The 22737-nt window shown below is 36.8% G+C and overlaps 1 long non-coding RNA gene across 3 annotated transcripts; it reads left to right on the top strand.

The window, feature by feature from the left end:
• The first annotated feature begins 18073 nt into the window (after nt 1-18073).
• LOC126876481 (uncharacterized) lies at nt 18074-21909 on the top strand. 3 transcript variants are annotated; one of them, XR_007694225.1, is made up of 5 exons: nt 18074-18240; nt 20995-21086; nt 21204-21348; nt 21408-21573; nt 21640-21909. It is a non-coding gene; the product is annotated as an uncharacterized LOC126876481 (long non-coding RNA). The 3 variants fall into 3 exon arrangements; XR_007694226.1 differs by having other exon boundaries at nt 18075-18240; nt 21204-21361; nt 21433-21573; XR_007694224.1 differs by having other exon boundaries at nt 18077-18240; nt 21433-21573.
• The last annotated feature ends 828 nt before the right edge of the window (nt 21910-22737 follow it).

Raw genomic sequence — 22737 nt, 5'->3', positions numbered from 1 at the left:
ATGTCTTTCGTAGCTGCGACGCGGAGGCCTCTCGGTTGTTCTTTGAACAATCGTCAACGTGGACGAACGTCAAAGCGAAACCACGCGAATTCGGCATTTCCGATAATACGGAACTCTGTAAACGTGACTGCGTTGAATTCGTTCGATTAATTCCTAGCAGTATCTATAAACAGTGAACTTAAGGCCCCATACACAACTGCATACGCTAGGTTGTAAGAAATAATAGCTATATAAGTATGTAGCGGCGCATGAGTTAGAGAACGATGCAAATCGAGAGCGACTCATATTATTGTTTTGCCTCGTGACACTTACACAGTCTTGACGTACATGTAACGTCAACAAATATCTCCAACAGACTCAGGAAACCTGAACAGCCTTGCAGACGACACCGACTCCCAAAACAAAGGAATATGAATTCGGCACATAGGCATAAGATAAACGAACATCTAGAAGGGCTGTGTCTTGATCGAGTCTTTCAGTCTTTCGGTAACGGTCAAATCGCACACTTGTAATCCTATTATAAAATAAAGGTAGCTCGAACTCTGGTTCAAGAACCCAACATTTTTTTATTATTATTTTCCCATTATTTTTACGTGACATTTTGGCGATCCTGCCAGGATCCATTCGCTTCAGTGTAAACGAAGTTACGATTTCGGTCTACGGACATTATTGAAGATCGAAGGATTCGAACTACTTGTGTTATGAACTTTGCTGTCAATAATTTACCACGGTGGACCAAATTAACGGGGCCACTGTCAGCATAGAACAAATCAACAGAACGAGTTTGACACTCAAACAACACATTTGAACGCGCCACAGAGGAAAACACCGCAAGGGAACCTCATTCTACGAACTTACGTATCAAGGTGAGAAAAGTCGGAATTCTTTTAAACAATATAGAACGCGAAAAGTTAGTTTCTCTAGTAACTCTAGCGAAGAGACAATATGAACAAGAAAGACACAAAAGCCGAGACAAGTTTACCCTCTACAAGTGGAGTTCAAAATAAAACGGGAACACTCGATTCCTCTACCAGAGCAATTTTAGACTTAATACAGAGACAGAACGAAGAATTTCGACAACAATTTAACGAAATAAAGAATGCTTTAAAATTAGCGAACGAAGAAAATAGAAAACGCGCTAACGAAATGGAAATATTAAGTAGAAACCTCTCTCGTGTTAAACTACCACAAATAAACGTAAAATCAACTGAATTCGGTTCTATGATGACTGACGATGACGATAATATATCAGTATTAAAACACGATACTAATCCACCTCCACCTATGCCACAAAAGCCACCAACATATGTCCAACCATCCAATCCAACAGCTGGAAACTCTGGAAATCTAAAAGCTGTTTAGTATCTCCGATACTAAACGGAGAAAACGATATAAGTGTAGAAGATTTTATTCGTGAAATAAAAGAAATGAGAATGATGTGTAGCGAACAAACGTTATTATTAAAAATGATCAAAATAGAGAAAATTGTAGGAAAAGCCGCAATGACAATCCGCAATATCCATATTAACGAATTCGAAACTCTGTACGAAGGATTAAGACGTAACGTAGCTACTCAAGCATCAGTAAGAGAACACCAAGATCAGTTAAGAGTGATAAAGCAAGGAATAACCGAAAGCGTGCAAAATTATAACATTAGATTTCGACGTGTTTTCAACAAACTTCAATACAGCATTACCAATGAATATAAAGACGAACTAACTCGATGAGCGATGAACGATCGACTATACATGGTTTCTGTGATTGACTATGTAAGAGGCCTTCGTTCAGAAATAGGACACGTGCTATTGGCTAATCCCCCCCCCCCCCAAACATCATCGATGCAGAAAAAAAGGCAATGGACGTGGAAAAATACTTTCGCGAAGACAACGCTCGCAGACGGATGACACGACAAACAACCACTCCACCATCTTATCGTAACCAGACGTCTCGTCCAGTAGGTAACCGCTTCACGATTACAAGTAACATGAATAACAAAACTCCACCCACACAAAACATTCTACCAAGAATGAATAATTTTACAAAGCTTGAAAATCGACCATTAAACGAAAGGCCACAAACGAAATGTTTCAAATGCGATCGATTGGGACACCTTGCCAATCAATGCCAAAATTTTCGAATACCGCCTCAAACAAAAGCCCCTCCAGGAATAAACCACATTCAAGAACAATCAGAATTAACAATGCTACCTCAGGAAGATTATCCACAATACGACTACAATTACCAGGACGACGAGGATTGCGATTTTTCGTTGACTCGGGAGCAGGAATCAACTTGCTTAAACGAGGATGCTACCCAGGAAGGACAATAATACCAGACACATAGAAATTCTCCATGGAACATTCCAAATACGAATCCAATTCCAAAATTAAACTAAATTTATTCAACAAAGAGATAGAATTTTCCTTAGTAGATGATAATTTCCCTATCATAGAAGACGGCATATTAGGCTTACCCGGTTTAAATCAATATCGATTCGAACTCTCCAATAAAACATTAAAATTAGATAATAATACTCTTCTGCTGCAGCAAGAACCACCCCTCGCATCGGGAGAAATCGTTCAAAAAATTGTATACTTCGACGGAAAGCCAACGCCAGTATGCTTTATCAATGGTGGTAAGTTTTCAGTCCAAATTTCTAACATTATTGAAAATATAAACACTGTAGATCAAATCGAAAAATTCAAATCTTTGATTCGACTATCGCACATAGAAAAACCTCTTAGAGAACCTATGTAGTATTTTCGTCTGTACCTACTTAAATTATATTTATCTTATTTTCCTTTAAGCATTCGTGAACGTAGTGGTAATGAACTTCAATGTGTTTAGAATTTTTTGTGAAATTTCCGTACTTTGCTATACTTATCACTCCAGAGTTATCGTCATAAATTTTTACAGGGTTATTGTCTAGATTTACATTGAAGACCTTCATAATTTCTCTAATAGACATTAATTCACTCACCGCTTCCGATAGAGCTACATACTCTGCATACGTCCAGGCTTTTGTCACACACCTTTGTTTTTTAGATTTCCAACCGATTACATTTCCATACAATTTAATTACATATCCAGAAGTAGATTTTCTATCTAAATGATCTCCTGCCCAATCAGCGTCCACATAACAATCTATCGTTTCACACTTTTCATTCCTTTTCTAATGTAACCTTAAATCTTTAATATTAAATATTTCAATATTTCGGTACAAATATTTCAATATTCGCAAAGCATATTTAAAATGTGTCTCGCTACAACAATCTTGAAATCTACTTAAGATAATTCACACTATAACTTATATTGGGTCTGGTATTTGTACTAATATACAGCAATGCGCCAATTAAATTCTTGTATCCAATGTCATTTCTATTTATCTCAGCGTTTTCAATTTTTAAATTTGTTTCCGTTGGTGTACAGTACAATTTGCTGTTTTGTAATTTATATTTGTTCGCTAATGATTCAATGTATTTCGTTTGGCTTAGTTTCATTTCATTTTTTATATAATCATACTCTATATTTATTCCAAAATATTCTTTTACTTCACTTAAATCTTTCATTTTAAATTTATCAGGTAATAGCTTCTTTACATTTTGTATCCTTTTTTTGTTTTTACTACAGATTAACAAATCGTCTACATATATTAGCAAATAAACAACATTTTCCCCCTCTCCATGAGTATATAGGCACAACTCTATGTTATTCTTCTTAAAATCCAATGTCGTCACATACCTATCAAAACACTCATACCAATCCCTCGGACTTTCTTTTAACCCATAAAGCGCTTTCGATAATTTACAAACTCTATTCGTTCCGTCCGCATATCCCTTTGGTTGATTTACATATACCTCCGAGGTTACTTCACCATTTAAAAAGGCAGTTTCTACATCCATTTGCTCAATTATTACTCCATTTTGACAACAATATGATAGCAATATCTTAAAGGTCTGATTACTCGCCACTGGAGAATATATGTCATCGGCTACGTTTCTTTGTTGAAATCCCCTTACCACTAATCTAGCCTTATACCTGTCCTCTGATTTTTTCGTGTAAACCCATTTTACATCTAATACTTCTTTGCCTTTTACCCTTTCTACCAATTTCCAAGTTTTATTCTTATAGAGACATTCTATTTCCTTATCCATAGCCTGTTTCCAAACTTCACTATTTTCACAACAAATCGCCTCCTCAAATGTGCAAAAGATATCTACTCTACAATAATTTGCGTGAATCTCACTACTGTTTTCCTTTTCTGGATACCTTACTGGAGTTTTCTTATTACGTGTAGATCTCCTAGGAATCTTTACGCTTTCAGAACTATTATCATTTTCATCTTCTCTACTTTCTAACTCTTCCTTATTCATGCTGTCCAATAAATAATTATCTTTACTATCATCGCTAACTGCATCGAATGAATTCTCCTCAAAACCGATACATTTTTTGTCTGTTTCTACGACCTCTACATGTCGCTACTGTTATTTTTACACCTAATAGGACTCTCTAACCTACTTCACTATATCCTAACAGAATTCCCATATCTGCCTTCTTATCCCATTTGGAAACTCTTTTTTGTTCTGGCCTTCTTACAAAAACTTTACTTCCATATAGATGTAGATTTTTAACACTTGGTTTTCTCCCGAAGAATATTTCAAAAGGTGTCTTTCTTTCTATAGTATTCGCTAATATTCGATTTTTCAAGTATGCCGCTGTACAAACTATTTCCGGCCAGTACCTTTTATGTACTTTCGCTTCCGCTAACAAGCAACGCGCCATGTCCATCACTGTTCTATTATACCTTTCCGCTGTCCCGTTTAATTCATGTACGTATGTTGGGCAATTATTTATTCTTATACCTTTATCCCTAGCAAATTTATAAATTCGATTATTTAAATATTCTTTACCATTATCGCATCTTAATATTTTTAACCTCTTGCCCGTTAAATTTTCGGCTTCATTTACGAACTGTACGAAAGAATCAAAGACCTCATCTTTTGATTTTATACAATAGATCCTAGCTATTTTACTATAATCATCGATAAATGAAATGAAATATTTTTCTCCATTGAATCCGGTAGTCTTAAAGGGACCACATACGTCCGTATGAATAATTTCCATTATTTCCCTAGCCTTAGTTCGATTATTTTTGAAAGGTAAGTTATGCATTTTGCTTTCTATACACACCCTACATTTCAAAAGTTCCTTTTCAAATTCATTCGGTATGCCAGTCATTAGCTGCTCTTTACCCAAAATCTCTAAATATTTAAAATTTACGTGTCCTAGCATCCTATGCCATCTTTCCTTTTTACTCATACCACTACGTTCGGCGCTGTTTACTAAGTGCTTCTTCCCTTTCAATATACTTTTTATTCTATATGTCCCATTCTCTTTGAACGCTACAGCTGTAAGTATATTATCCTCATCTATTACTTTCGCAATATTTCCTTTGGAAATAACCGTATTCTTATTGTCTGCTGGTTTACCTAAACTAATCAAATTTGCGGACATTTCTTTCGCGTAAAATACTTTCCTCATATTTATTTTATTTTGTTTTCCGAATGCTTCAAAATAACTTATAACATTCCCAACTTTTGTCGCTTTTATCGGTCTATTATCGCCTAAATATATATTTACCGGTTCTTTTAGGTCGATAGATTTATCGAAATAATTTATATTATTAATTATGTGATCGGTACAACCGCTATCTAATAGCCACACTATTTCGTTCTTACTTATTTCATTCGTCTCACTGCTGTTTGCTGCGTGCGCTGTTGCCATCCATATGCCTGCTCCTGAGTTGCCATATTCGCTCGTGCCGGCTGCTGATTGACGATGGAAGTTTCCACGCCCCCTGTTCGTATTGCCTTTGTTTCCTCTTCCTCTGCTGCGACCACGTGTTGACCCACGCCGATAACTGTTACTGCTTCCCGCTTGGACGCCATTTTGACACTCTCATGCAAAATATCCCACTCTTCCACATTTGAAGCATCCTTCCTTTTTTGCAGCAAAGGCATTAGTTTTCATTTCTCCTCGATTAGACTTATCTTTCTTTTCCGCTATTTCTATTTTATTCTTCACGCACGCTACCGTTTGTTTCTCTTCTTTCACTGCATCTATTATATCCGCTATGTAGCTATACTCTTCGGGTAACGTATTGTTTTCGCACGTTCGCTGGGAGACGCGATCTCGAAGAAGCGCGCCAACGGGAGTCGTAAATTCCCGTTACGATTTGCTAATCGACGCCGCGAATCGCTCGATCCCTTATTTCGTTTAGGATAATAAGGGTAGTTAAATGAAGGATAACGCTGTTGCTAACAGGTTATTATATATTTTCACAAACCAACAACTTCGGTGTAACACAAAATGAATATTTGTTATGAGATGACTACGAATGAGTGCGACCTGAGTCTCTAGACGGATTATCGCGTATACTGATGGATTTGTCGACTCATTGTATTCGAATTGCTGACCGCTTGACGAGATGCTTGATTGAGACTGACTGATCTTCGGGTGTAAACCCGGTCGAAGGATGTTGACTGTTCGAAGGATGTAAAGTCAGTGATGTTCGGAGACGATGCTGTGGCGGAGGAAAGCTAAGGATGGGTGTGTCTAGCGCACGGGACCATCGGATTTGTTGGTGACGATTTTGACTAAGGGAGTGAGGGAAATAGTCTTCGTTGTTAATTGGTTAAACGAAGGGTCTTAACCGCCCTCGAGAGAAAGTGGTTCGTGGGAGGAAAGTTGCATCATACGTGAGAAAAACCAACTTTCCCTTGTCAAGCCGTAGTAGACAAAGGTCTTTAGAAATGCTTTGGAAACAGACGTTTGTTCAGTTTGAAGGACCTCGACTAGGAAATTCCTAAGATTTATGGAAGATACTTGAGACTATTGAGGGTACGCAGTGAGTATCCGAAGACATCTGGTTGCCATCTTGCCCGCGGTGTGTGGCCTGGGCTAGGTAGAGTTACGCGACGTAACACGTATTTATCATGTAATTCAGCTTTTCCCTCTCACTCACTTTTGCGCCTGCACCTTTTAATTCATTTATTAATTTTTCAAGATCGCTAAAAAACGATGCTGAATCACTGTATTTATCAAGACTTATCTTCTCCAATCTCCTTCTGCACACGATCTAGTGCCGTCGATTCTTTCAAGTACACTTCGTCGAACTTTTTCATTATTTCATACGCTGTTTTTTCTTCCCTAATATATTCTAATTGTCTATTTGAGAAGGCACTGTAAATTATATTTATCGCCTTCAGATCCTTTTTATCCCAGTCTGGATTGTCTGTTTCAGTCTTCACTCTAGTTATAACAATATCACATTCTTTATATCTCAGAAACATTGTTATTCTTTTCTTCCACATACCGTAACCCTCATCATCGAATATCGATAGCATAATTTCCGATCTCTCCATTTTAATTGATTTCCTATTCTTTACTCAAGCGTTCCTACGTGCTTGAAGTATTTTTTCTTTTATTTTATATTCTTTGAACGTTTCTTCCCTTACTAAACTCGCAAGACTAAAAACCACGCACTAAATAGCTTGCAAAACTAGTAACCACGCTCTGCTACCATGTTAAGGTATAGAGAGGATTCGAAAATACAAATAGTTTACTTTATTTCGCACACAACAGCTATACATATATATATTACACTCTGAAGACTTCGATAACCTTCTTGCACGCACGCTTGTTGTCAACCACCTCCTCTAGATTCTCCTAACAGCCTCCAATCGTCTTTTGTCTCTACTGAGACCTGGACGCCCTCTGACGCTTACACACACATTCACGTGTACAGTGTAAATGTATCATCTACCTAACAAGATCATCAACGTAAAATCCTACCGTCCTCCCGAACATCAACCGAAATAAATAAACAGATGACTGAAATGTTAAACAAAGAGATTATAGAACCCTCCGACTCTCCCTATAACTCTCCTGTCTGGGTCGTTCCAAAGAAAATCGACGCATCAGGGAAACAAAAGTGGCGAGTAGTGATTGACTTTAGGAAGTTAAACGAACTAACAGACCAAGACGCGTATCCACTACCTGACATTGACGATATACTATCACAGCTAGGAAATAAGAAATATTTCTCCTCTTTAGACTTATCCTCAGGGTTCCATCAAATACCCATGGACGAGAATTCAAAGAAATACACTACATTTAGCACACCACAAGAACACTTCCACTATAATAGAATGCCATTCGGGCTCAAGAACGCACCTGCTACCTTTCAAAGAATGATGGATACCACGTTAAGAGGTTTGATTAACAATCATTGTTTCGTTTATCTCGATGATATCATTATATTCGGGCAATCGATAGAAGAACATACTAAAAACTTAGTCATTATATTCCAAAGACTCGGGAAAGTAGGTCTAAGAATACAACCAGATAAATGTGAATTCTTAAAGCCCGAATTAGAATATCTAGGACATGTAGTGACAGCAGATGGAGTAAAACCTAACCCTAAAAAGATAGAAGCAGTAAAGAATTTCAAACTACCAAAAAATCCTACAGATGTAAAATCATTCCTTGGGCTAGCTGGATACTATAGAAAATTTATTAGAAACTTCTCTAAAATTGCCAAACCTCAATCTATTTTTAAAGAAGGACATTTAGTATTAATTCATAACGATCATAAAGAACACAAGATAGATACTGAATGGCCAGGGCCATACACCATTGAAAAAGTGAAAAACCCCTTATTATGAAATAATAGTAAATCACTCGATTAGGAAAATACATGGTAACCGTATTAAACCTTACTTTCCAGGACGATCTTCACCTTCTTCATAGTTAGCTAAGCTAAACGTTATACCCCTTAATGGTAGTTCTATATATCAAGAAAAATTAGCTCATGCATACTTATATAGCGAATCCGTAAACGTAATTATAGGTTTAGACATTAAGGATATATATGCAAAACTCAGCGAAATTAAAAGATTTAGACTAATGTTAACAGAACATTTTAAAAGTGAATGCCCGTATTCCAATGAAATGATTACACGCGCTCGCAAAAGAAATTTAGACAATGTAATCATGCATATTAAATTTATGACACACACTTGTTACCGAAGAGGCTCATTGAATTTTGTTGGATCCATTTCTAGAAGTCTATTTGTAACTCTGGATAACGATAATTTAGAATTAATGAATAAAAATATAGATAAATTTTTTGATGAAAACAATAACTTAAAAACCAATATAACTTACAAAACAAATTTCAAAACTATAGCTTTACCCTTAACTGACAGTCTAGAAGAAATCCTAACAAAAATTGAAAACGCTCCAAAAATCATTAATAATGTATAATCGTATAGAATGCACCTCAATCAAATTTCCAACGAAGTAAACTCTCTTAATTATGAACATAGAATTAGAAGTCTTAAGAAATAGGAACTAAGTGTCTTATAAATTATTAGTTATATTGATCTAGCATTACTAGGAACATATGTATATTTAACAAAATAGGATTATTCGATATTATAAGCAAATGCCTACCTTCCAAATTATGTATTCGCGTATTATGTTGTAAAACCAAAGAAAAAAAAAGACACAGGTATAAGCAATATCTCTAGACCAATAGAGCGCACCTTTAAACACATATTCCACACCTGAAATACAACCATTACGAGAATTACCTGAAGACACCAATTCAGTCATCCTCGAAGCAAGGCATGCAAGATTCCAAAAGGGCATACAAAAGGAGGCACTACACCGAAAATAAGAGTCTGGAGGACCAGCCGCACTCTAACACTGGGGGAATGTAACGTCAACAAATATCTCCAACCGACTCAGGAAACCTGAACCGCCTTGCACACGACACCGACTCCCAAAATAAAGGATTATGAATTCGGCACGTAGGCATAAGATAAACGAACATCTAGAAGGGCTGGTTCTTGATCGAGGCTTCAGTCTTTCGGTAACAGTTTAATCGCACACTTGTAATCCTATTATAGAATAGAGGTATCTCGAACTCTGGTTCAAGAACCCAACATTTTTTTATTATTATTTTCCCATTACTTTTACGTGACAAGCAAAGCGTAACGATAAACAAACTCCGGGCAAAACAATGTTGCCGCTACGTGCAATCGTCAACCGAGGTTGAATTTAAAGTTTTCGATACTCCCCCGAGTATAAATAAAAGAACACGATCGTTAAGACAGTTAGTATCGAACATTCTTATAGCGAATTAATATCGAACGAACGTAAGCATTACCTTGTATACACATATCGAGCAACACTAAGCGAACGACGACTAATTCTGTACTGCAAATAATTTTAAATACATTTGACTACACTAAGTATCAACTCGTCTGGTCATTAATCAACAACGCGTTTAATCGTCCTCCACATACATGTTGTATAAGCTACTATGTGTATATTTATTTATGTTTCCCATAGTACAGACGTATTCCTTATTTTATTGTAGCTGTGTAATTTCAGTAGTCTTGCATAAAGGACATCTGTTTTGTTGCAATTGTATCAGCTATTAATTGTAATACTTGAAGCGTTTGTATCTAATCGTCATGCATCTGTGGTGGCACTCGACCATGGAACTTTCCAACGGCTTCGCGACACAAAGCGCTATACCTTCAAAGCGTAAGGCCGACACGCCTAATGTACCATTGATATCCCTACAGTTCTTTCGCCGAATATTCGGAAGAATGCATACGCGGCAACCGTTGCGGACATCTAATAAACGCGTGCGTAGTGGAGATATCGAGGGGCAACAAAGAAAAGAATCCATTTGGTTTCGAATCAAAGATTCATTCTGCCCCGAGCTGCGGAGTGCGAAAGGTTAAGCGTCATAGCGAAGCAAACACAATTAGAGATACGTGATTATTGACTCTTGATAGTTAATCGTTAATCGTTAATCGTTGTTCATCGTTAATCGTTAATTGTTTTTGATCGTTCATCGTTAATCGTTAATTGTTGTTGACAGTTAATCGTTAGTCGTTAATTGTTGATCATAAATTGTTGACTGTTGATTGTTAATAATTTAATTAACTTTTTTGTTGAACATCAAGAGTATTTCTTGTGGGCACCTTCACCCACTATCCACCTCACATCGTTATTCTACATACGGAAGGCAAGATTGATATCAAGTTCGAAGGACAGACCGCAGAAGTCTGGTCTCTGCTATTACCACGAGACCTTTCGAGACCGCGCAAGGAAGTGCCGGGCCCCTTGCAACTGGACCCAGTGAAACGAGACCAGCCGTCCGTAAACGCGGCATGTGGCGATGGCTTTAGTATCCCATCGCATTTTCGTGACGGACAGGGCACTAAGGATCTCTTTTCTTGTGAACACCGGTGTCAATATAAACGTATACCCGTGCAACAAACTACGCGGATCCGCGAACAAAGATACGTACGAGCTGTTCGCGGCGAATCGAGTGGTCGAAGCAAACCGAAAACGCCTTTCGCGAGTCAAAACGTATCGTCTCTGACGCCACAATGTTAGTGTCACGACCGGCATACTTCAAATCCGATGGACTGACGATGGAGATAAAGATGTGGCGGCACTCGGCGACAATCGGCGGCAATATCGCTGAAGTGTCTAATGAACCATCAACATCCCAACGGTCCTTCCGCCGAAGGTTCTAGAAGAAAGAGCACGTGGCAACGGTCGCGGACGCCTAGCAAATGCAAATGCATGGTGGGGATGTTGAGGGATGACAAAAGAAAGTAATCGGATTCGATCGAAAGTCAAATCATAAGAGCTTCAGTCTTGGAAAGTCACGCCTAGAGTTTGGAAGTGGATTGTAAAGTGAATTGTTGTTAGAAAAAAAATAAAGTTTCTTTTTTTTATTTACACCTCAAATTTCTTTTTTTATTTTGTTATTTTACGTGACATTAGCGCATCCGGTATCGGCAACAGCGCGTGAACGACAAATGGCAGCCGCTAGGATTCGTTACAAAATCTTTGTCTCCCGTGCGATTAATTCTGTATTTAGAATAATTTTAAATATATTTGACAATATCAAGTATCAACTCGTCACGTCATTATTTAAATCATCCACCACAAATCCAAAAACAGAATAAGGAAAACAGAGAAACGAACAAATAGAAAATTAAGTTGCTAACATGTTTTTCTATAATAATATTTTAACATCAATATTGTAATACGCAATGTGTTACGCCGCCTAAAACATCTGCACGCCAGCCCGCGCGACCGGACAACAACCGACCTGCGTAACGTCACTTCGACCCTCAATAAACCTAAGGACCCACCATAACTTTCACTTCCCTGTATTGTTTCGCCATGTGTCTTCAATCCGTTTGTCTTGAAGAATTTCTAAAGCTTAAAAATATTCTCGAAACACAGTCGGTTTTTAGAGAGGTCCTTGGGTTTATTAGTCGCACTTAAAACACGGAGAAAGCGGGTATGCACCCATTAGGAAAATCCGAATAGCCCTGTAATAAAACAAGCTAGGTTTTTCTCACGCACACAGTCATCTATCCACCACGATGGTAGGAGACTCCCTACTCATCCCTTCGAGCAGTAGTGCAGGTCATGACCAATCGACACCGCGGTTCGTTGCCCTCACTTTTCCTAACGAAAGTGGGAACAACGAATCCGCGTTCTTTAGGCACAGGGGCACACCCACACCGAACTTTTCTTCCGTATTAGAAAAAGAGCGACAGACAGTCTAAAAACTAACGCCTAACGCGGCAGTCTACACATAGCGCGAGAGTCGCATACTTCACGCAAATCTTTTGTCGGTTCTCGGTGTTGTCGAACACACATCTTCTCTCCTAAATATATTATAGTGCTAAGTCCATTAATACATTAATTTCCATTATAAGAGCCCTGCTCTAGCGTACATATCTATCGCATCTTCGTGCGACAAGTTGTTAACTATTTATTTCTCTACGTCAGTGTAATCTAAGTGTTGGAAATATATAATTTATAATTCTGTGAATCACAGTGTTATACAAACTCAATCACCCCTATTATCTCAATGGAAATCAGGGGATCGATCAATTCGTGGTGTCGATTGTTATAATCGTAACGGGGATTTACGACCCCCGTTGACGTCTCTCCTCGCGATTACGTCTCCCCGCAATTTGTCGAAATTTACACAATGTGAAAATGAAAAAATTGGAAGCAACCGAACTACGGATGAAACTAAATCACTTCGCTGCTTGTAAAGATAACTTTTAGTGTTATAAACATAAGTCAAGTAGCAAAGAGCATAAATTGAATTTACCCAAACTCTTCTTGAAATCTGACAAAATGATTCTTTATTTTGTCAAAAAAATCTTTACGTATTTTCCATTCCCATTCGTCGGTTTTTTCAGTGGCGTGTTTATCGCTACGTCGAAACTCCGTCGGGTAGCAGTTAATTTCATTTAAAGTAGAAAACTATTCAGAAACGTGTATATGTTACACAGCAACAAACCAGTCGCCCTGTTATTACCTCGTTCTCAACAGTTCAAATTTCAGGGACAACCGACTACTTAGTATCGACCCAGTACGTCATATTTACTCGCCAAAAGAATTGTAAACGAAAATTGTAACCAGACGTGCCGTTAGTAACTACCATTTTTCGCGAAACTTCTTTTTCATTTGGCGGAAATTTAAACAAACCCCGAAACACCGTGGCGTTTTGCAACTGTCTTTAATCCTTTAAGATAAAAAAGATTGACGCAAAATTTTGACGGGATGAAATTTCACGATATATTCAGGTGAAACGATGCGAAATTAGAGCGAAGCTTATAATGGGAATATAGTTTGCTTGTCTGTTGTCATAAAATGAGATATGCAGAATATATTAAAAAATAGAGTATATGTAATACGAAACTTTATATTATTCATGTTATTATGGACAAAATATCACAATATGTTCATATATTTAAATCTCCTCCGAAAAAGATTATTGTATGTAGAACACAGTTTAACTGTATTTTGAATTCTTGTTTATCAGATCACAATTGATAAGTTGATATTAGGATGATTATCCTCATTTGAAACAATTTTGTGACTGTTACTTGTCAATATACTTTATATCTTATGTACATTTTAAATATAGTACGCAAACTCGAAGTTGCAAGGAACATTAATAAAAACTCAATATTTCAATAACGCCTTTCATGATTATAATTAAATATTTTTTCAAAATGTCGTATCAGTGTTACATCTAGCACCCCCTCCCCCACACACAAAAGTTTACCAATTTATAATATATGTACTAGTAGATTGACAAGTTACGATTTACAGGTTATATAGAATTCTATTTTATGATTTTATAATTTTTCGTTAAATAGAATAATCAAATAACTTGCAAATAGTAAAATTTCATTTGTTTTATCGTCAAACTTGTGCAAGGGAACATATTAATGCTGGTAACTTTAGTGACTTGCAAAATTTCAATAGTGCAAGACAGGCCAGATATTCAATTGCAATTGGTTGCTATCCATATTTTCATCGGTCTTACAATAACCTTATGTTATCAATTATGAATTAAAAAGTTAATGAAATCACAACTCACCCAAGGCCAATGGGTATGACTTCTTTTCGAAGATCGATTGAAATCTCGAGTTTGTTGTTTGAGACATTCAGTTACCACAAGACAAAAACACCACTCCATTACAGCCGACATAAACAAAACATGACAGATTCTTCCAATTCTCGGACAACAAACATAGGCATACATACTGTTTTAAAGTCACAGTCTGTCGTTGAACTTTCGCCAAGTAACTTGATACGCACATATACACGTCCCTCGAAATCAGTTTTCGACGAAAATACATACGTGACATGTTATGTTGCAACCGAACGTGAATTTCTCGCGGGAAATAGCCTGATATCGTTTATTTATGCGTCTCTCAAATACGAATTTTACTATACACTTCGTTTAAGACACGCCATTTTGCAAAACGATTATCGAAAGATTACTGCTTACATCGAGATCGAGAATAGATTCGCAGGAAGCTGGATGCCGCGATTTCTTCCCGCGCTTTACTTTCTTCCGAAGTTGTGATTGGTTGATTTCCTGCTGCCATATTCGGTTTCGCCGAGAATCGTGAACACGTACGCTGGAAGCAATGCGGGGTAATTATTTAATTTATTTCATAATATTATTTAACATATATCGTGAAAAGTTCTGAATATTCGGATTCTTCTGTTATCGTTTCATCGTATGTTAGCATTATCAGCTCTCGATATCGAATTGACAAACAGAATTTTTCTCATACAAAGTAAGTCACATTAAGTATATGTATATGTATAGTCGAAGCAATGCAATTAAAAATTTTTCCATTTTAATTGCTATTATTTATCACAGACATTTTACCGAGCATTCATTTTATAAATCTTATACATACATATATATATATATATATACATCTTATACATATATATATATATATATATATATATATATATATATATATATATATATATATATATATATATCGGGTTTACATTAGAATTAGGGTTAGGGGCGTGAAACGAATCTTCGTTTGGGTTACACGTTGTCGTTATGCAATGGAGAAGACATTGACTAGTGCAAATACGATTATTATAGAACCGGACAAGTAACCGCGGTAGTTAGGTGCTCGAGATACTAATGACAATGATCCTAGGTTCAATAACGAATCCGCGGTCAACGGGATGACAACAGAACGTACTCACAAAGTCTAAGTCTGAGAATGATCACTGATCGCGAAGGCGTTACTCTTGGATCGATGAGATCGCGAGCGAGAATGCCTTTCCCGTCCCGATGATGCCACACAGGAAAACTATAACGGGGTGTGTCTAAGGATACGAGATCATCGGATTCGTCGAGAAAAGCCTTCGTTCAGAAAGTGTTGCTGCTAATTGGTCAATCTCCATATCGGTGGTTAGAAAAGGATGCTAGCCGCCCTCGAGGGAAAGTTGCTAGTGGGAGACGCCGCTCGTTGAAAAATATGTCTCCCCTATCTTCCCGTAGTTGGGCCAAAAACTGTTTGTCTGTTAGAAGGACTTTAGTTAACTAAACCTTAAGATTTATGACGGGCCCTCGGGCTAGCCGAACATGTACTGCGGAGACGCATCGACATCTGGCAATCATCTTACTCGAAGAATAGGGTCTGCACGTGGCGAGCCACGGGACAGAAACCGTTGGAATGTTTACTGTCGCGTGTCGCCACAAATATTTCTTTTAAGGAGAGCTATAGAATTACTTCATACCTCTGTCAGGCAAAGCGTTCATCCCGTGACCGCGGCTACGTTCGGCGACTGACTGTCGCCTCGAGCCCAAGCTCATTATCACAATTCTCGAATAATTACAATCGGGTTGAATAACTACAATTGTTCAATTACAGCTATAGTAGACTCTAGGTTACAATGTTGCGGGGTTATCCAAAATTCCAAAGGCTCCGGTGTTCTTTCATCTCCGACACGGCCATCCTGACTATCACACGTCCTCGTGTGTAACTAAAATATCGTATTTCTTACATTAGATTCGATACAACTGACATTATTTGCGATTTAGCTAAATGTCCAAGTAAGTCAAGGGTCCAGTGCAACAACAAAGTTTCGTTCGGAGGTTTGACAACGGAAAAATAAAAGAGAATAGGAATTTGTAATGTTATAATTTGTATTCAAAGTGTTAGGTGCGTTCTGTGAGTCGCCAGCCAGACCGTAATGACACAACAGATCATTTTCGATTTCGTACACCGGTGAATCTCAGTTTGTTGGATCATATTGCCACGTTGGGTGCATTACACCCAGAAAGCACGTAAGCCCACTCAACGGGTTACAACAAAAGCACGTAACCCCACTCAACGGGTTACAACAAAAGCACGTAACCCCACTCAACGGGTTACAACAAAAAGCACATCAACCCACTCAACGGGTTACAACAAAAACACATCAACCCTCTCAACGGGTTACAACAAAAACACATCAACCCACTCAACGGGTTACAACAAAAACACATCAACCCACTCAACGGGTTACAACAAAAACACATCAACCCACTCAACGGGTTACAACAAAAGCACATAAAACCACTCGGTGTATTACTATGACCACAACGCAGTGTTAATGATCCTCTGAGGTCAGTGTACTTGCATCGTTATTATCACCGCCGTTGTCATCACCGCAGACGTCTAACTCAGCAGGGACGCAACCTTCTGGCATTTTTCTCAGTCTGTCGTGTCTGTCCTTATATGATCGTTTGCCGTCTAAGGTTTTTAGGGTATATCTATCTCCTTCCAAAATCTCTGCTATTACGAATGGACCCCTGAATTTCGGATCTAACTTCGTCTGGTTTCTTTCCTCGTTTTTACGTAACACGAAATCGCCAAGGTTGAACCTAACTATTTTAGCTTTGTTTTTGTCGAACCTATCGTTATCGTATTTGGCGCAGTGATACATCGAGCATTTTCGACGATCGCATTTACGTCTAAGTTAGTTTCGCTTAGTAAGGAGTTATCCCGGTGACCGTGGATTCGTTTGAACTCAAACATTGCTAATAGTATTATTTAATTTAATTATTCGTAGATCGTATTATTCATTAGGCTTAGTGTTTGTTAGACTTATTATTAGTTGTACTTATTATTTGTTAAGCTTAGTGATAGACCTGTATATATGTCTAAATAAAATCTCGGCTTTGTGAAACGATGGCTAGTCCACACGAAGAGTCGTCGCGCGCCCAAAATTCGAATCGTGACACGACATATATATATAACCAATTTATAATATATATATGAACACACACACACACACACACACACACACACACACACACACACACACACACACACACACACACACACACACACACACACACACACACACACACACACACACACACACACACACACACACACACACACACACACACAAATATATATACACACACAAATATATATACACACACAAATATACAAACACACACATATATATATATACAAACAATAGAAATACTTTCGTGTGCTATTATACGTAGTTCGATAGTTTACATTTCACGGGCCCCGTGTTGCACCTGCGTCGGTTTCGTTCCTGTTTCCAACGTATAAGTGTAGCGTCAGTGATTCGCGTGACGCGACGCAACCTTCAACGTTTGTTTTTCTCCGTTTATGCGTTGTGTGTTCGTTTGAATGAAAACGTCGCGAGTGTTGTAACAAAAACCACGGAAAACAGAAGAAGAATACGGGAGCAAAAGGAATTCCAGGCTACAGCAGAATGCCCATTGCCCAACAGGGTTTCGTTCCATGGTATTTCAACGAGGTAAGCTACCTCTTTTAGTACGCTTCAAGGCGCCTCTTTCCAACCAATTAATTTGCGTCCAACACCATTTTAACTTCGTATACTCAGAGAAAATATCGTTCTTTTGTATTTTCTAACTCTGATCTATGTATAAATTTACTGCGACGGGTCATTTCTACGGATTAACGTATCTTATAAAAACGTTGCGTGAAATGTTAATAATATATAAGTCTTGAAACATTTGTACTAATTTCATAGAGGAACGTAGTTGGTACCTTCCGGGTGGCATATTGTATGCTTGTTACATGAACTTTCCAAATATCTTACAGTTAAATGGTTGGATTGTTTACTAGAATAAGCAACACAACATTGTTTTTGATTTATTGTGAATGAATTTATAGAATCATATTATTTTACACATATACACTATCGCGCAAAAGTATCCCAACATTTGATTACTTTTGATATTATGTTATTTAATTGCACAATCAAATTGATAGTATGTACCGATATATAATGATTACGATCTGTATTATTATCTTATTCCTATGATGTGGTTTTAACATAGGTCGTAACAAAACGGTCAAAAAAATTCTTTATTCTCAGACTCTGTAGCCTGTAAGAAACGAATTAATTAATTAAGAATCTCGTTGTAACCTACAGGTTCGGAAAAGGCTGATAGGCTTTGGTCTACGTGGTGGTTGGGAATTTTCATTCGTTTCGAGTTCGCTTAGCTGATAAATAGTGAATGTGCATTTCTTCCAAAATAAAGAAGAAAGCGAAGTCGATAGAAACGTGGGTCAAATTTGAAATCATTTCTCGATTATGTGGAGGTTGATTAAACGCGTTGGTGTATATAGTGATGAGACGAGTTGATATTTGGTGTAGTCAAATGTATTTAAAACTATCGGCAGTACTCTTCTAACGATCTCCCTCTAACGAATTTAAATTCGACTTCGGTTGACGGTTGCGCGTAGCGGCGATATTGTTCTGTCCGGAGTTTGTTTATTATCAAGTTTCGTACCTCGAGACGGTATCAATGCCCCGAGGCAAAACAACAACATGAGTTACTCTCGATTCGCATCGTCCTATGACTCATATGCCGCTACAATATGCAATCGAATAAAGTGATAAATAGCTTGCAGATGTTTACGCGTCTCTGAAAATGTTAAAAGATATAACATGTTTAACGCGAAGTATTCGTGATAATATTCGCTGCAATTTGAAATATCTGCGTGCAGTCTCGTAGGTTTTGAATAAAAATTTATCTTTTATCGAAAGATACATACATGTTTTGGCCTATATATAGCTTTGTACTCTTGTAACCTAAAAGAGAAGTCGAAAAAAAGTGATGTTAACTCTTGCAGTAAAAAATTCATTTATGTCAATACTACTTTTAGAAATGCACCAAGAGAAGCAAGACAAATTATTGACGAAACACAGGATAGTCATTTCCGATCCAAAAGAAAAACGCAACTAAAATAATATGTAGATAGCTATTAAGGCAATAAATAATAAAGTCATTGAAATGATCCATCATTTCAAACTAATATCGCTTCTCTTTACTTCAGAACTGCTATAAACATATTAAATATCATTTATGTCTTGGTTCCCTTGCGAAGTTCTCGAAGAATTCGTCAAATGATGTCATGAACAATATAAATAATCGTAAAAAATCTATATTTGTGTTTAAAAAATAGGCGAATAAAGAGAAATAGGATAATCGAGACCGGTGAAAAAGGAACAACCAACATCCCGCATCTGATACAAGCGGAAGAGAAATCAATTTCTATCATGTCGCACGGCGAACAAGAACGCAAATACGGAATCTTTTGTATAATACTACTCCAAACTCTGTTGAGTCGCAGTAATAATAATAATCGGGTGTTGACTTCTGCTCGTTTTTACTTGAAGTTTGCTCGTTACCTCTTTGAAATTTGGTGGATCGTTTTCTGTCGAAACCCGTTCCATCTGACGTTAAAATCAATAAAAACAATATTACGATAAAGACTTTTATCTCCATTGTTGTCAACTTCCGTCAAGTCTTCGTTTTCTGCTCGCTGAATATAATACGGATTCCCAAAAACTTTCTTCGTATGAAATTTTACTAATGTACATTTATCAAACATTGCACATTTTAAAATAGGTTATCATTATAAGATTAAAAAAAAAATAGCTAAAAATATCTTGAAACAAAAGAAACCAATTTTGAAGTTTGTTAGCCCGGAAATGTCATGGTAGGAAGGTATACTTCGATATTACTTTTACTATCGATAGGCGTCGCCGTCGTTGCTGTTATCATATACGAGACACAACAAATCACGAAATTGACAAATCACCGGTGATCTCCTCGAGTCGCAGTTCGAACGTTTCACAAATAAGTTAAAGAATTAAACTTTAGATATAGTGGTAAAATTTATTGTATGAATCCAACAGAGTGACGGTTCAGGGTGTTATAACAAAGAGGTATAGAACGCTGATTTGGGAGACTTCTTGTACTGAGGTTTTAGTCCCTCTGAAGCGGCTATCGTCGGGTGTATATCAGAGGCGCCTATCCGTTGCTATCTGGTTATTGTTTCGATAGCTGTGGCATGTAGGATGTTTTGTCTACTCTATTAGTGCTTCTAAGCGTGTGATACTGTCGACGATTCGCCTGTGCATGATTATACATTGAGTAAACGGATAGCCTGAGTTGGAGTTTTGATGATTAGGATAATCGAAATAATTCATAGCCATGGTAATATTTTAACTAATTTATTTTGTTGTCTTTTATAGGCCACTGCAATGAGAAAAGAATTCCTGAAGCCAAAGAAAATGATACACCCAAATAGCAGAAAGTCTATCGCTATTACGAAAAAAGCCAAAAAGTAAATACAATTACTATTAAATTATGTGATTTTGTTATGTACATTTCATTTATTTTATATGATTATATAATACTTTTGTGTAATAAAGAAGGAAATGGACAATGTGTTTTGTTTCAGAATATCAAATAGACAGAAGGCAGAAATGTCCTGCTTGATAAAACAGAATTCAATAGGAGAGAAAATATCGTGGATCAGAAACAATATGATTCCAGGCGTGTGACCCTATACTCCAGAGATAACTGCAAGTTTGTTAGAAACGGAGGTAAAACAAAAATGTATACACATGATGATACAGAGATTGTACATTAAAGATGTGATTAGTTATAGTTCTATATTTGATCCAAAGGTATGTAGCAAGAAATGATGAAGAAATGGAAGAAATTACTATTAAAAGGTCTATAGGTAGCAACAGGAGTAGACAGCATGCTAGGAGGGAACATATAATTAGAGTAGAAAGAACTAGGAGAATATCATACACGTGGAATAGGTAAAGAATTACAGCCAAATTTATTTTCAATATATCCTGATGTACAAACCCTCCTTTATTTTTCAGAAATTTCTGATATTTTAAATGCAACTCAGTGTGAAATGTTATTGAATTGGAATAATGAATTACAGTGTGCGAATAATTTTAAATTTATAAGGTTTGGCGAGAAAGATTTAAAGAAAGTATTAGAGCTAAGAAAAAGAATGAAAATAAGCCATATTAGACTATCCAAATCTCTATTAGCTATGCCTGTAAACAAGAAGAATTTATTCAGCAAGCCAATTGATTTAGATGAAAATAGTGTAATGGAAATAGAATAAATTCTGTAGATATGTCTTTTTATCTTTCATCTCTATTTAAAAACAAGAAAACAGAAGAAAAGCGAACAGTTTCGTCCTTTTTTGTTTGCGAAATGCTAGAAACCGCATTTCGTCTTGCTCTTATCTCCCACGAGAAACAGTCACGTCACAAGATACAAGAGTACGATAGAAGAGAAAAGAAAATGTTCGATTGTGAAATATACAACAAAACTGAAACATGCAGATGAATCACGTGCACGTTATGAATATTCTGCATCGTTTCTCCGCCTTTCCTTCATTTTTTTCGCTAGCTGCTCCATTATTTAAGAACGAAGATATAGTAATTACTCTCAAAGTTGTACATTTCGAAATGGTAGGAAAATCAATAGTACAATGATAAATATACGATTTTAAAAGCTTTTTAGATTTCTTACATACTTAGCATTAATCAAATAGCTTAGTATATAAAAGAGTTTACTTATGTCGCATGTTATAAATGCAGCTGCGTTCGTTACAACAATTCCAATTCCAAGGAATTTCTCTCGAAGATCGCAGTGAAGAATTTGCTTTGTTAAATTATTACTGGTATACTTCGTCAACTTGTGGTATATCGATACAATTTGTCAACCATCACTTTTAATAGCTTCTCGCTAATAAAAACATTTCGTACCTATTTAATAAGAAGCAGTATATTCTTAATTATTTAGAAATTTACTTAATGATGTTTAAAAATACGAATATGTTTAAAAATTATAATGTAAATATATATATTTCATTTCATGTTTTACTAATATATCTCTAATTTAGATTAAATATCTGAAACTTGAAAGAAACTTTTAAAACTTTCAATACATCGCATACGTTT

This window comes from Bombus huntii, unplaced genomic scaffold, assembly GCF_024542735.1.
Source record: "Bombus huntii isolate Logan2020A unplaced genomic scaffold, iyBomHunt1.1 ctg00000076.1, whole genome shotgun sequence".
Lineage (NCBI taxonomy): Eukaryota > Metazoa > Arthropoda > Insecta > Hymenoptera > Apidae > Bombus > Bombus huntii.
Note: the sequence above shows the minus strand (reverse complement) of the source record. Positions and strands in the feature narration are given on the sequence as shown.